This window comes from Globicephala melas, chromosome 8, assembly GCF_963455315.2.
Source record: "Globicephala melas chromosome 8, mGloMel1.2, whole genome shotgun sequence".
In the NCBI taxonomy this organism is placed as follows: domain Eukaryota; kingdom Metazoa; phylum Chordata; class Mammalia; order Artiodactyla; family Delphinidae; genus Globicephala; species Globicephala melas.
In genome coordinates this window covers 14648890-14662462 of record NC_083321.1, presented here as the reverse complement: position 1 = coordinate 14662462, position 13573 = coordinate 14648890, and the positions used below count along the sequence as shown (strand labels likewise).

General features: G+C 45.9%; 1 long non-coding RNA gene across 8 annotated transcripts in view; it reads left to right on the top strand.

Moving 5' to 3' along the window:
* The first annotated feature begins 223 nt into the window (after positions 1-223).
* LOC115857508 (uncharacterized) overlaps positions 224-13573 on the top strand; it is a 164294-nt gene continuing 150944 nt past the window's right edge. For 5 of the 8 annotated variants that reach the window (XR_009564861.1, XR_009564864.1, XR_009564860.1 and 2 more), the window contains exons 1-4: positions 224-362; positions 1148-1199; positions 4640-4891; positions 11392-11531. This is a non-coding gene — a long non-coding RNA (uncharacterized lncRNA). Of the gene's footprint in view, positions 363-1147; positions 1200-4639; positions 4892-11391; positions 11532-11652; positions 12575-13573 lie in introns of those variants that run through there. The other 3 variants (XR_009564865.1, XR_009564862.1, XR_009564863.1) reach the window with 3 other exon arrangements.

Here is a 13573-nt window from a genome sequence, read left to right as displayed (position 1 = left end):
AATGCATCCTGTGGGTCCTGTTCACTGGGCTCTGCAGCACAGCACACTGCCCTGCACCCAGTGAGGTCTGTAAATACTCGTTAGAACGACAGAACGAGAGAATGAGCGTGAGAGGCAGCGCTGCCCCCTCTTCCCTGCAGCAGGAGCTCAGTACCACTCGGAAATCCCATCCGCCACACGCAACGTGGCAGCGACCGAGCCCCGCGCCCGACTTCCGTTTCCGGTGCTGAGCCGGTACCATTGACTCTCCGGTTGCCCGGGAGCCCCTCGGAAACTAACAATGCGAGGGGTCTCTGTTCCTTTTCTCTTCTATTCTCGCCTAAGCTCCAGCTCTGCCTGACCCAGCGGCCAGCAGCCTGTCGGTGAGAGGAGGGGCCGAGGGGAGGGAGGAGAGGGGAGGGACGGAGGCGGGGGGAGCTGGCCGGGAGACAAGTCAAGTATGAGTAAGTTGAAAACTGACCCCGGCACAGGTTATTATCGGGCTGTTGGAAGTGGCTGATGCCATATGCGGGCAGACACAATGATGCTTAGTAACCAGGACTTATCTCCATAAAACGTGTGCGTACACAGGCCTTAGCAACCTGAAAACCATTTTCTTCTCCTTTAAGATTTATTCGTGAAACGAGCCAGCCACCACTCACACCTGCTGGTAAACTTTCCTCCTGTTTCTGGGGCCATGTCCAGCAAGAGAAGGGGTCCGTATTGGTTTTCATTAGTGGCCGGCACCGTTCTTCACTTTTCTCACCCTTTGTTGAAATGGCAGTGAAAACCCAAGGGGAGGAAGCACTGTAAAGGGGGCTGAAAAGACTGCAGGAGACCAGAGCCACTGACTTTTATTTTTAAAATGATGTCTTTTACTTGAAGAAACATAAGGATTTTGGCTCCTGAGAGATGCTGTGGGACTTGAAAGCAGTAGGCATTTTGCTATAGATGATAAGAAAGATGGTCACCAAATGAATATCCCCCGACTTGCAGATCTAGTGAACAGAGCCATGATCCATCGTCCTCAGCAATGACCTTGACACATTGGAACGGGCTGCAAAATTCACCCTTTCTCAATTACTCATCACATCCCCACATTCAGTTTTGCTTAGTTGTTTTATGTGGTTCGTGGCCTGATCGTTTGTTTGTTTGTTTGTTTTGTCAGGGTACAGCAGAAGCTCCCAAGTAGCTGAGAAGTTCGTGGAATCTTCCTATTGGTACAACTTTCGCTATTGCTTGTGTTATAGTGTGGGGTAAGGGTGAGCAGACATTTCTCAAGCGCACTGTTTACGTACACAGCACGCTGAGACTTGACTTCAGAAAGTCAAGAGAAGTAGGTTTGAACAATTGATGAATGTAAATAGAAAGGACATTTCGTTTGATAGCAGGAATACAGCTTTTGCGCTAATAAAGTGCTTTCAAAATTAGTGTGCAATTTTTAGTAATTAGCATGTCATTTTAGTTATCAATTGGTTCATAACAAACAGACTAATTAGGTACCCCACTCAGTCATTTATCTAAATGAAAAGTGCTGCTATATCGTATTTGTGAGCATTGATCAAAGCTATGGGAAAAAGAGATTAAGAGGAAAATCGTGGGATTAAATTTTTAACTAGTTTGCCCCCTGAACAATTGCTTGCTGTGACACCATGATTGATTGGCTGCTTACGCCTGCCCAGGAAGGATGTGGCTCTGCTACCAAATCTCTGAACAGAAAAGTGTTTTACAAAAGACTGAATATTTTATTCAGTTATGTTTCACTTTAGTCCTGCTTAACAAGCAATTGAAAAGGAAGGCAACGTTTGGGATCTCATAGTCCTGTGTCCGGTGATACATATAAAGTAGGAGATGGAAGCTTCAGTTAGTTCATTAATATCAAAAACTTAATGCGTCTAAAATAAAACTCTCCATTTCCATTTTCCACCCTCTTCCCCTCCCAGAGTTCCTTATTTTAACCAGTGGTAACACCACACATCAATGTGCTCAAGGCAAAAACCCAAGAATAACCTTGAATCCCTCTTCCTCTCACGCCACACAGCTTGTCCATCAACAAGTTCAATCAGCTTTTCTTCCAAAACATATCCCCAAACCATCTGCTGTTCACATCTCTACCTTCTAACCCAGGCACCATCATCCTTTACCTGGTTAACTGCAAGCCCCCTTAATCTGGTCTCCCTGTTTCTAATCTCACGACTCATTTCCTCCAACGCTCGCCCCTCCCCAGTCCATCCTCCACCTAACAGCCAAAATGTTTGTTTAAAACATATATTAGATTCTGTAACTTCTCTACCTAGAACCACCCATTATTGTCTTCCCACACTAATTGCTGAGCCCTATAAGACCCTACCTGATCTGGATTCGTCTGTGACCATTCTCCACCTCTCCACTCACTGTGATCCACCACACTGTCTGTCTTTCTTCAGTCTGCCAAGTTTGGGCCTGCCTTAGGGCCCTTGCACTAGTTATTCCCTTTGCCTGGAACCCCAGGTGTGTACAGAGCCGAATCTCTCAGCTTAAATGCTGCCTCCTCAAATAGGCCTTCCTTCACCACCCAAACTAGTCTCCTATTACTTCCTGTCACATCATCCTGGTTCACTTTTATCCCAACACTCCTCATGATGGCTATCTTCTTGTATCTTTCGTCCTTTGTTTATTGACTAACTCCTGCTACTAATATGTAAACTTAATGGAGGTAAAGATCTGGTCTTTCTTGTGTATTAGTCTATCTCCAGGGCCCCAAATGGTCTCCCATACATGAATGAAAGAATATATGAATGAATGGATTCTGTTGGCACCAAGCTGTTACCATCTCATCATAGGAAGGCTGGGAAAGGTCAGGGGACCAAATACCACTTAGAGTAGACCTTAAGACACGAGACGGGCAAGGACACAGAATGGAGAGAGGCAAGAGGAACATTGTCCGAGGTGGGGAGGGCAGGGGATCAGTGAAGGAACATGGAAATGATAGAGTGCAGCTCTTCAGATATAGCCTAGAAATCCTAAAATGTGCGTGTGCCTACACACACATAGCCACACACAGTCCAGCTTGAAGAACAGCGGCTCTCAGCATCTGCTATGTTGTACCTGTATCTTCCAGAACATTTTCCTGCTAGAGATGCTTAGACTACAGTGTCTAAAGAGTCTGAATCAGAGGTCTAGGTGGGGCCCACATGTCTGCTGCTGTGTAATGCTTGTAAGCTGGTCTCCTTCTTGGTCGGGACAATAAGGCTGCAGTAAATACTAGCAGCTTGGAGAAGGCAACGTGCCATCCTGCAGCGGTTCTATTAAACCACCCCGTCGGGTGAACCTGAGCAGCTTTCCCTCCATGGACCCCAGTTTTCCTCAAATATAAAATGAAAGCCTTAGTTGGACTCCTGTGTAACTTTACGACTTAACTGAAATTAAGTATGTGGGGTCCCCTCCTCCCTGAGGAGCAAGGGGGGCTACTTCTTAGAAAACCTCGAACCGAAGGCTACATCCTAATTTGGTGATTCCACCTAAATGACATATTTTGTCTAAGAAGCACTTTACCACATTATTCCGTCTAATATTTATATCGAGAACTGATGAAAATGTCAGGAGCAAATTATGCTGCTATGAAACTATGTGGAGATGGCTCACATTTGTTCTCTGACTCAGGTGGATGGGAGGGGCTGGGGATGAAGGAGAGAAAGGGACTATCACTGGCACTCAGGTTTAAAAAAATGAGGAAAAAATGGAGCTTAGACTTCAATCCTTTGATAAAACTTTCTCACCTCCAGCTGGTCACCCAATTCTTGGGATTAGCCTTCTCTCTTCCATTCACCCCTCGGTTGAACCTCTTGTCAGTCCTTTTCCCCTTCAAGGCTGCCCTCAACATTAAAAAACAAAAAAACAAAAAAAAACTGAACTGCAAACTTTATTCAGATCCAATCCAGGGTCCCACATTGCATTTCATTTTCCATGTCTCCTATTTTCCAACCTGTGCCAATTCCTCTTTATTTCGTTGTCTTTCATCACCTTGACACTTTTGAAGAGTTCTTGTCCATTATTTTGTAGACTGTCCCTCAATTTGGACTTGCCTGATGTTTTCTCATGACTAGACTGGGGTTTTGAAGTTTCTGCAAGAAACCTTCATAGCAATGATGTGTCCTTCTCAGTGTACCATATCGGGGTCCATGCCGCCAGTATGTTTCTTTACTGGTGATAACCTTGATCACTTGGTTTAGGTGGTGTCTGTCAGGTCTTTCACTGTAAAGTGGAGAATTCCATTTGTAATTAATATATTTGGAGGGGGGAGAGGTTGTGAGACTCCCTCAGCATTATTTGTAACCAGATTTTCCTTCTATGTGCACATTGGGATGGAGGAGAGGCAGGTGGTGTGTTTTGCAGAAATCTTTGTTACTATAAGAAAGACCTGTGGCTACATCTTGAGAGACAAAAAGGAAAATGTGATATGGCGTGTTTCTACTATGTCTGGGGCGGGGAGTGTGTACATTGTTAACTGAATGGAGTTCAGTTCTTTTTATCCATGAGTTCATTCAGCAAATGTCTGTTAATAAAGGCTAACTCTTGAATTTCGAGTATCTACAAATTGCCAGGCACTGGTATTAGGCTCTACATCTGTTATCTTAGTTCATACAACACTTTAAAGTAGATATTATCACCCATGTTACAGATAAGGATCCTGAGGTTTAAGGAAGCAAGTTGCTCAAAGGCACGTGGCAGAACTGTGACCCGAACCCAGACCTGTCTAACTCAGAAGTGTGCTATTTCCACGACACCAAGCTTGCTCCCCTCCTATGGGCCAAGCACTGTAATCAGCGCTGAGGATACTGAAGCGTTAAGACACGTGTTCAGGAAGAGCTCGTACTCCAGCAGAGGAGGCCTTCGGAAGAAGCGCAGAAGGCCCGGGGAAGAACCGTTACTGGTGGGTCTAGTCCTTTTTTTCTGACAATCACTGAGCTGGTTTTCTCAGGTCTTTACTGAGTCACAGTAGATTGGCCAGGCTGCCTTCAGCGCAAATAGTTCACCAGAGAAGGGAGCTGAGATCGATGGCGTGCTTCCTCTGCTGTTGCTGGCCATGATTTATCTCAGCCGCCCTATGAAGTGGGTGTATTTTCTCCAGTTAGCTCATGAGGAAACCAAGGCTCAAAGGGGCCAAATAACATACCGAAAGTCACCAGCTAGTAAGTGGCTAAACTGAAGTGTGATGGATTCCAAGGTCTTCAGGACCCCTTGATCCGCCCGGGGGGCTGGATTTCAGCATCCTCACCGCCAGTGGAGCTGTGTGTCTGTTGACTTCTCCTTTGTAGAAAGGATGCTCGTGATCACCTCATGCCTGATGGTCACTGACAGCAGTGCGTTTGTAACAAGGATTTTTGCTCAAACCAAAGGGTCTTTGTGCAGCTTTCGCTTTTTTTTAATTTATTTTTTATTTTATTTATTTTTGGCTGCGTTGGGTCTTCGTTACTGTGCGTGGGCTTTCTCTAGTTGTGGCGAGGGGGGGGCTCCTCTTCGTTGTGGTACGTGGGCTTCTCATTGTGGTGGCTTCTCTTGTTGTGGAGCACGGGCTCTAGGCGGCAGGCTTCAGTAGTATTGGCTCGTGGGCTCTAGAGCGCAGGCTCAGTAGTTGTGGCGCACAGGCTTAGTTGCTCCGCAGTATGTGGGATCTTCCCGGACCAGGGATTGAACCCGTGTCCCCTGCATTGGCAGGCGGATTCTTAACCACTGCGCCACCAGGGAAGCCCCGCAGCTTTTGCTTTTTTAAACCACCTCCTCCCACAGTCAATCCGTGTCAACAGAAGGGAAATGGAAAATGATGATTCTGAATCATTTGTGACATATAAAATGTTACCTTACAAACAAGCATGCTTCCCCAGGAGGTATGGCATATGGCAAGTCAGGTCTCCCTGCTCCCTGGCTTTTGATGAGAGAGTTTAGTTCCTCCTAGGGTCCATGCTCAATAAATAGCATTTGCTGCTGCTGCTAATAATAGTTTGTGGTCTTCATGTCACAAGGCATTTACTGAACTGTCCAGTGAAAGAGGGGACAGAAAAGGTCTATCATTCTCCTGCCTCTTCCATTTTGACATCTCCCTAAATGGTCTTATAAGGCGTTGTGCTTTCTATTTTTTATTGGTTTTGAAAATGCAAAAGCAAAGTGGAGTAGCTGAACTTAGTGGCTGGAGAAGAAGAGGCCAGGGATCAGGATGGGGGGAGATCAGTTGGCGAGCTGGCCTATTAAAATTACTCCATTTTATCTCCACCACATATGGTTCACTGATTATCTTGACTCTGCTACTACTGTTCTAGTAGAGATGATGAGAAAGAATAACCAAAAGGTGAGATGGTCAGTGGCTGTGAAAAAATACAGGGTGTAGGGAATTAGAAGGTGCTCTTGTTTTCCCCATCTTAGTTTCGAATCGCCAGACCAGACCCAGAGTCAAGGATTCAAGTGCAGGTAATTTATTTGGAAGGTGCAGGAACCATTGGTAGGGAATTGGGGAGAATGAGCTGGAAAGGGGAAAAGGCCAATAAAGGGATGTGTTATCGAGCAAGCTGATACTGTGGTGACTGGAGCTTAATCCCACTGGTGAACCCTGAGAAATAGTGGTGTAGAGCACACGTGTCAGATTTATCCACTGTTCCCCCATCCCACCAGGGGAGGAAGTGGGGATATTTATGCGCTACCTTCTGAGTGTCAGTGGTTGAGGGCTGCTCCCATAAAGTGTGCTGGGCACACAGAGTGGATTCTCCAGCTTGGGAGAAAGCTCTCAGGCAAAGAGATGCAAATGCTGGCAGTCGGAAGTCCACCAGTGTGCACTGAAGTGGAAAGGCTTACGGATGTGGGCTGGGTACCAACAACATCCACTATGTTCCCTTAAAACAAAACAAAACATTCAGTCCTCCCCCAGGGTTCCCCATATCATTAAACGTACTGCCATTTACTCAGCTTCTCATGCTAAAGACCTTACAATTTTCCTTGATATGTTTTTTGGTTTTGTTTTCTTTTGTGTGTGTTTGTTCTTGCCGCACATTCAGTCTATCCCCAAATCCTGTGAATTCCATTTTCAAAATATATCTGAATCCTACTACTTCTCACCATCTCCATCATCATCTTTCACTAGATTTCTTCTATAGCTTTCTAGTCTGAATTTTTATTTATATTCTCATCCCCCATATGGTACCTAGAGTAATCTTTTTAAACTTAGATCACTTTACTCCCCCATCACAAAACCATCCAGGGGTCCTTTTTACTCTTAGAATAAAATCTGAAGTCCTTACCATGTTCTACACCATCTGGCTCCTGGCTATAGCCCTGACTTCAGTTTCTATCCACTCACTCACAGTGCTCCAGCCAGATTGGTTTTCTGGCTGCATTCCTACCTCAGGGCCTTTGCACTTGTTCTTTCAACATAGCAAGCTACTCTGTATGTTCATGTCACTCAATCAGTTTATTCAGATAGTTGCTCAAATGTCACCTTTGTAGGGAGCACTTTTTAAAATACCCTATCTAGAGAACAGACTTTTCTCGTAACCTGGTTTTATTTTATTTTTTTCCATAGCAGTGATCATGACTTGGCTGAGTATAGTTTTTGCTTTTATTTGTTGCCTATTCCTGAATTAGAATATAAGTGCTATCAGTGGGGCGGACTCTGATTTGTTGCACTACCCCCAGCCTGGAGTAGCACTAACACATAGTAGGTATTCAATAAATATTTGCTGAATGAATGGATTAATAACTGTTTAATGGTCCTGCTGAGATCAGTCAGGAACTTTCAGAACAGACAGCAGAAATTACAAACCTTAGTTTGATAACTGCCTGCCTGCATCTTTTCCCCGAGCTGTCTCTAATGAAAACCACACACACTCTGGGGCTTCCCTGGTGGCGCAGTGGTTGAGAGTCCGCCTGCCGATGCAGGGGACACGGGTTCGTGCCCCGGTCCGGGAAGAGCCCACATGCTGTGGAGCGGCTGGGCCCGTGAGCCATGGCCACTGAGCCTGCGCGTCCGGAGCCCGTGCTCCGCAACTGGAGAGGCCATAACAGTGAGAGGCCTGCGTACCAAAAAAAAAAAAAAAAACCACACACACTCTTAGCAGAGTCAGTTGAAGGTCCTGGGGCTGCTTCCAACATGTTCTTTCTTGAATCCATTGCAAATCACAACTTGTTCATTTTTCTTTTTGTTTGACTCTCTGAGAACAATAGAGAGAAAATCAAGATAATCAGTGTGCTACATGTATGGTGATGGGGACGAAGTGTAGCCTTGTTCTTTAATAAACTAGAATGCGAAGTTGGTCATTTCCCCAAGTTCCTTGCATGCAGTAGGTGCACACTACATGTTGAGTGAATTGACAGTATCATCCCTTTGACACTTCTGCTGCTTGTTCTGCAGAAGATATTTCATTTTAAGACCCACACTCTTAAAGATGCCAGAAAGTGGGGGGACTTCCTTCATCCCTGCCCCCATCCCAGAAAACCCTTAACTTTAGCCACCCCCATCTCTTCTCATACATACCCCCCTGTGATCCCCAAAATAGTAGAGTCAGTTCTATCTTTTGTGTGTAGTTTAAAACTATTTAATTTAGTCCATTATAAAAATAACGCAGGCTCATTTTAGAAAAGTTTATAAATTTTTTATAAAAGTAAAACAGAAAAGGGAGAAAAATAACACATCGTTCTATCACCCAGGGATAACCAGTGTTAGTAGGTGGATGTATTTCCTTCCAGCGTTTTCTATGTATATTTTTGCACAGTTTTTTTTTGGTTTTTCGTTTTTTTGTTTTTTTGTTTTTGCGGTACGCGGACCTCTCACTGTTGTGGCCTCTCCTGTTGCGGAGCAGCAGGCTCCGGACACACAGGCTCAGCGGCCATGGCTCACGGGCCCAGCTGCTCCACGGCATGTGGGATCCTCCCGGACCGGGGCACAAACCCGTGTCCCCTGCATCGGCAGGCGGACTCTCAACCACTGCGCCACCAGGGAAGCCCTTTGCACAGTTTTAATATACAGTTTATCTCTCTTTTTTACTAACATCATAACATAAGCATTCATTCGTAATATTCAACGCTTTGTGCACATCTTTTTATTTATTTATTATTATTTTTTAATTTATTTATTATTTTTGGCTGTGTTGGGTCTTAGTTGCTGCTCACGGGCTTTCTCTAGCTGTGGCTAGTGGGGGTTACTCCTCTTTGCGGTGTGGGGGCTTCTCATTGCAGTGGCTTCTCTTGTTGCGGAGCACGGGCCATAGGCATGCAGGCTTCAGTAGTTGTGGCTCATGGGCTCTAGAGCGCAGGCTCAGTAGTTGTAGCGCACGGGCTTAGTTGCTCCGCAGCATGTGGGATCTTCCCGGACCAGGTCTTGAACCCGTGTCCTCTGCATTGGCAAGCGGATTCTTAACCACTGCACCACCAGGGAAGCCCCTGTGCACATCTTTTTAAATAGCTGTGCAGTATTACGTTTCCCTGTTGTAGACCATTTTGCTTGTTTTCTATTTTTCATTATAAGTAATGCTGGGATAAACATCCTTTGACTTGTATCTTTGCTGGCATTGCTGATTATTTCTTTGGGATAGAGTCCCAGAAAAAAAAAATCACTAGTTCTAAGGATACAAACTCTTAAGACATTTTGTAAGATTTCATTTTGATTTCTAAAACTGTTTGGATGTGACTTCCATAAAAGAGCTCCAGAAAAGCAGTTTGCCTCTGAGAATTTACTTCCAGTTTTGAAACGTTTCGGACCCAGGCTGTTTTAGCATTCAGTTTCAGTGAGCACAGAAGTCTTCTGTAGCCTTGTCCACTGCAGGCCTCTTCCCGCTCTAATAAAATGCAGCAAGAGCATTACAAAAATCGTCCTTTGGTAAACAGCCTCTTTTTGTGTTCTCAAGGACTGTTTTCTGAAGTCTTTCTGGTGGGTATTGTAGTCATGTCTAGGACTACACGTAGTATTTTTGCATGCCTGCTCATGACGTCTTAAGGGTTTACTTATGCTTTTATGTTTTATTCATTGCCAAAAGGAAGTCCAGATTTCATGGCAGTGAAACCCGCTTTTATAAGTCTGTCTGAGTCCAGCCTCAAAGGCCAGGACTCCCTTGTCAGGGACTGCTTTTGGTAACATCATAGGAGTAAGGCTGGGCCAGCCTGGAAAGGGCCTTGCCAAAGATGGACAGTTTATAAATAGAGAGAAGCCATGGCTTTCGTGGATAGGATGGGTAGGCATTATATAATATCACGATACCCAGGAGACATAATATCTGGAAGAGCCAAGGGTTCTAGGATGGTTTGGAAAGTTATGGTACAGCCATCTACATAATCTCATGCATGCAACCTTATTAAGCAGAATGAACCCAGCATCTCTGTATTGACCTGAAAAGATGTCCAGGCTCTTTTGTTAATTCTAAATAGTAAGTTGTAGAGAAATATATATGGTTTGATCCCATATTTGCAAATAAAGGCAAAAATTGGGTTCCAGGTAATCTTTAATATCTACATGAACCGAAAGAAACATGTGGAGGGACACACATGAGACTGTTGGTAACTGACTACTCAGGAATGTGGAACTGGATTATAGAAGAATGAGGAAACCTCTTCTTTGCACAACTCAACTGAATAGTGTATTACAAAGAGCAGGTATTACTTTTATAACTTAAAAAAATGATGAAAGCTAAAGAAAGAAAAAAAACACACTGGAGAGGAATGGACTGAGAAGGGAAGTTCATTCAGGAGCTAGTTGACAGGTAGGCGCTGCGCAGGGTTGGGGTCCCCCTCTTGGCGAGACAGGTGCAGCCCCGTAGAAAGGCCAGGCTTCCCAGAAAACTGGGGCTGGGTGGGCCGTGTCCTTCCACTGGCAGCTGTTAGAGAATCGACGGTGTTGGCGTTCACCTGCGATATCACACTTGGAAAGGCTTCTGGAAAAAATAACCGGAATGATCCAGACAGAGGCAGGAGTTACTGTCCTTCCTCTGGAGGCTTGAGGGAGGGTGTCTAGGAGCAGAGAGGCAAACAGCCATTAAAAGCCCCAGAATGGAAAAGATTGATTCAGCCTCAGCCTCCTAGCGCACTTCCTAGCCATCTGTGAGACGGGCCCCAGGCTTTGAACTGGAGACAGTGCCCAAGCCTTTTATTAACCTTCTTCCCTCGGGAGCCGGGGACGAGGTGTGTGTCTTTGAAGAGTGGTGGCTCAGAAGCGACACGGCTTTCAAACATGATTTGTTTTTATTCTATTGGTGAATTAGGGTGTGTTTACAGGGAAAGAATGATTTAGACGACGACCAGTCTGCTGGAAATATAAAGGGATAATTGAATCTGCAAGTCTATTAAAGAGTCTTGTCTTGCATCTTGTGGGATGACATTTATTGCAGAGACCAACTTGGCTCTTGTTTTTCAGTTTCTTTTCTTCCCTTTCTCCCTTTCTGATCTTTCAAAAATTAGATTTTCCCTTCCCCCAATCAGAAACTTTTTGAAAAGCCTCTGAGGAGAGTCAGGACCCCTGAAAGGAGCACATCGAGGCAGCATCGCGTGGCAGTTTGGCGCGGGGACTCTGGGAGTCGGCAGGTGCCTGACACCCTGCGGTAAGTGCCTGGTCAGTTGTTACCATCAGAATCTCTGTCATCCCCAGTTCTGACACCAATTGCTCTGTTTCCTTGGGCAAATTAGTTCATTTCTGTGGTCCCCCTGTTCCTCCCATGCCAGCGGAGCCCTCGACAGTTAGTAACTCCAGCGAAGCCCGAAAACGCAACACAAGCAGTGCAAAGGCAATGCCAGTGATCAAAAGAACCCACCCCGCTTGCCATGTAGACGGATAATATCATTTCACTGGGGACTGCTCTCAGTAAGTGGGCTCTTTTTTCTCTGAAGAGCCTGGAATCTGTTCCTCAGGGCTGCTAAAACTGGCCTTGTTCTGCGGTCTGATCCGCTGGCCGACCTGTGTCTACATTACTAAAACTGGCCGGGGGCCCTGGCACCGTCCCGCCACGTGGGCCGCCAAATCGCAAGGCCCTTTCTTTTGAGCAAATAGCATCGCGCACGTTGCCATCAAGAAAACGAAAGCATTCACAGTGGCACAGCGTCCAGCTTCTCTCTGTGGCCTTTTGAAACAATTTTGTGACCAGGGAGTGGCAAGAAACAAAGGTCTTTCTATCTGATCTGCTCACCAGGCCGGCGTCAGATCACGCAGGAGCCTGCACCCCTCTTCCCCTGGTACCATCGGATTGTTATCGCTGCGCTTGTCTCCTCTCTCTGAGTAGGACGAGGCAGGCAGGCAGGCAGAGGAATATATTTCAACTGCCCTTGACTCTGTTTATAATCACCAACATGAAAGGAAGGGAAAGAGATTGAGTTTATAGGACTGGCTCTTTGTGTAGCCTAATTTATCTCTCTCCAGCAGCAGTGGGCTGAGCAGGTTTCCTTTTTTGTTTCCGATGCGGGAAGCTGAAATATGAATCTATGTTGATGAGAGAATAAAGGAATTGAAAGAGGCATAAGTCTTATCTTCTCGCAACCCTAGGAGATCAGCTCTTTGTGACGAAGGGGATTATACTTCTGTAATTAACTGCTTTGCAGCTCCTGGTGATGGCTCAGGCCTGAATAATGGCACCCAGAGAAGTTGGATAAAAGGCGGGCAGGTGGGTGCAGCCACGATCATGAACAATGGTCTCAGGGCTTGACATCCTTTCCCAGTGCCCAGCTCGCAGAGAGTCAAGCCAGGAGATATTTGTCCCCTGTCTAGCAACATTCACAGCAGAGAGAATAGAATTGCAGAACAAATATTTAAAGCTCATAGAGACCTGTTCCTCTGTAGGCTGGTAGCTGCCCTGAGGTACCTTGAAGACCTAAGCCAGGTTGTACACCCTTTGTGTTCCCGCCAGTGCCCGGGACCTGGTAGGTGCTGACTAAAGCTTGGTGAAGGTGACTGCCCCTTTTCAGCTGTGGGATTTGGGGAAAGTTGTCTAATTTCTCTGATCTTCAGTATACCATCCACAAAATGCAAGAGGTCTTGTAGAGTTGGGGGTAAGAAGAGTTCAGATCATGATAAACAAATGACTTATCACATCGTCTGGCACACGTGGCAAGGGATCAATAAATGCTAGCTGTTATTATTACATTGTGGAATGCAAATGGGTGGCGAGCTCATCACTGTTTATGAGGGCCTTCTCATGCAAGGCACCATACATACCTTCGTGCCCGAAAGCCTCACATCGTCCTTGTCAGGTAAGCAGGGTCCTTCCCCCCATTTCACTGATGACAAAACAGGCTCAGACTGGAACAGTGACCTGCTCGAGGTAAAGGGCAGGAGAGGAGACTGGAAGCCGGGTGTTCTGTCCTGGGGCCCTCCCCTCCCCTCCACACCAGCCTCCCAGGCCCTCAGCCTGTTCCTCGACAGGTGTGTCTGCCCATCACTCTCCAGACCTCATCACCCCAGGATGAAACCTCTGGGCCATCTTTTTGCTTCCTTTTTTGCTCCCTGCCTGTGTCACTGAGTCCTAGAGATTCTTGAGATGTTTTCAGAACTTCTCCCTACTCAATCCTGCTGCCACTTAACACTGGCCCAGCACCTGGTCGTTTGATAACCAGGCTTCCTACAGCGAGCAGGCTCTTGAGTGGTGTCTAAGGG